The following is a 2,500-nucleotide window of genomic DNA, read 5'->3' as shown; positions in this document are numbered from 1 at the left end:
AATTCCAGATCTTAATGACAGAAAAATCTTTGCACTTTGGTTTTTCTGTTTATTTCATTTTTATTCTGAAACAAAGGTTGCAATTAATTGCCATTTATGCACGAAGGAAATATTATTGAACGAGATAAATGTGTAAAGCAGTCGCATATATTCAACCGTTTGAAAGTCGTCGATTAAACATAGGTATTTCACATGTGAACAATAGCATGAGGACGCGCATGGCGCTGACTGATGGTTTATGACAATTTGTAGTCTATCAAAATATCAGCAGCTGGCCTTACAGGTTTATTACTGTTTGGCAAAGGGTGTGAAACTCTAAAGAATTCGCCTTAATTAAATGTGGGAAATGTTCTCTCAATTGTTTTAATATATGAAGTGGCCCACATTGTCGGTGACATATTAAAACAATCTAATTATTATTGGAGTCTCTTAAAAAGCAACACCATTGCTAGACATGCAATAAAAATTATTTTTTACAGCGGAGGCACCACTTATCAAGGCCCAAGTGAGGATCAGAGTCAATGAATGTATGGTGGTCACTGCGACGAAAGCGTAGTAATTGTTAGTGGGTATAATTTCATTATTTAAGGTGCCGGCTCAATAAGAACTTGTTTACATTGGACTTGAACATGACCATATTGTAGTCAGCTGGGACAGGCGGACAGTTCTAAGAAAAAAGCTTTGTTCATGGAATTTGCATTCGATTTATGGACAGATAGAGGGTTATAGAAATAGTTAATATTATTTGTGAAAGATTGGAAATAGAGCATAAATTGAAGCTTTCACAAGAAACACTCGCCTAACTGAACGTAGATTCCATGAACAAAGCTTTTTTATTAGAACTGCACGCCTGTGGAATTGTCTTTCGTTTTCCTGCTTTCCGGCTGACTACAATATGGTTGTGTTCAAGTCTAACGTAAATAAGTTCTTGATGAGTCGTTCCATATAATTATCAAATTTAACAAAGTTTCATTACTAATGATTATTATATTGTCCAATTTCTACTGTACACTCTTTAACCCTTATCCTTGAGTGGCCTCTTGGCCTTGATAATGTGTTGATGCCTGTAAGGAGGGGAAAAAAAGAAAAAGTCCAATGTGAACAAGTTCTAATCGAATCGTCCCCCTAAGTAATCCAAGTTACAAAATTCCCACTGTTTACTATGCTAAAATCACAATAACTAATGTATACCTATTAACCCTTATCCTCGAGTGGCCTCTGGGCCTTTATAAGTGGTGACACCCATGTAAAAAAAAAGAAAAAGCTGAGACGAGTACTTACCATGAAAATCATTAGATAGAGTAGAGAGAAAAAGTTTGCAAGGAAGAGAAAAGGGCATTACCTAATTAGCGAAAAATAAACTTTGCAACCCATTTTAAATAATACTTATGTAAAAAAAGGATTTTCTAGAAAAGGTGAAACACATGTTAGATAACATTTTTAAAACAACACATAGCAAATAAAGAGCTAAAAGACCTCGATTGTTCTCTCCCACGTACTATATAAGTCGGAACAATTTTTTTAACGGATTTGCACTACATTGGGAGGACGTTGCAACGATTGAACATCCGGTTCAAACATATTCCAGCAACAAATTCGCCATGCAAATTATTTCCTTCACCTTTTCTCTCGCTGTAATATTTATTACATCATTTTTATTAACCGTAATCCTAAACTAGATTAATCTCTATAGAGCAGGGTCTAAACCGGTTGGCTAACACTTCAGACTTTTTTTTAATTCGAAATCTAGTGACAAGGACTTTTTTGGTTCTCTACTTTCTTTTTCTCCCAGAAGAGATGTTGTAAGTCTATCTCTGCTCTACTGTTACTTTTATGACAGGTGCTCGACTGAGTTTCACTCTATGCCTCTACTTCACTTATTTCGATGACAATAAAATATTTGAGGGTGAAACATTCGTTGATTCTCATTCAATCCCGAGCAACGTCGGGTATCCATGCTAGTCATTCAATAAAATAGTGCTAATATATATATATATATATATATATATATATATATATATATATAGTACACATACTAATTTTTTAATGAATGTTAGGTTGCGTTGGGCAATGCCGTGATGATCAGCAATATTGAAACTTAGTTATGATTTAATTACAGAATGCAACTGCTCAACAAGAATATATTTGTATTAGACTTGAGTTATAGTCATTTGGGAAGCAGCATCACTGTATTGTGTTTCACAGACGGACAGTGCTAAGGAAGAAATTTTCCTCACGGAAATTTCCTTTAGTTTTAGGCACAGACAGAAAGTGAGGGAAATTGTTGCAGGTAAGCGAGTATTTGTTGCGAATATTTTCATAGAGGAATAGATTGAAGCTCAGTCGAGCACATGCCATAAAAGTAACTGTAGTGCAGAGATAGACTTGCAGCGTCTCTTCTGTGAGAAAAAAAGAAGTAGAACATCGAAAAAGTCCTTGCTACTAGATTTCCAATTTTAAAAAATAGAGAGACTAAACGAGCTAGCTAACCGGTTCCAAA

Source organism: Euprymna scolopes, chromosome 8, assembly GCF_053919585.1.
Source record: "Euprymna scolopes isolate OS-2025 chromosome 8, ASM5391958v1, whole genome shotgun sequence".
NCBI classification, from domain to species: Eukaryota; Metazoa; Mollusca; class Cephalopoda; order Sepiida; family Sepiolidae; genus Euprymna; species Euprymna scolopes.
Note: the sequence above shows the minus strand (reverse complement) of the source record.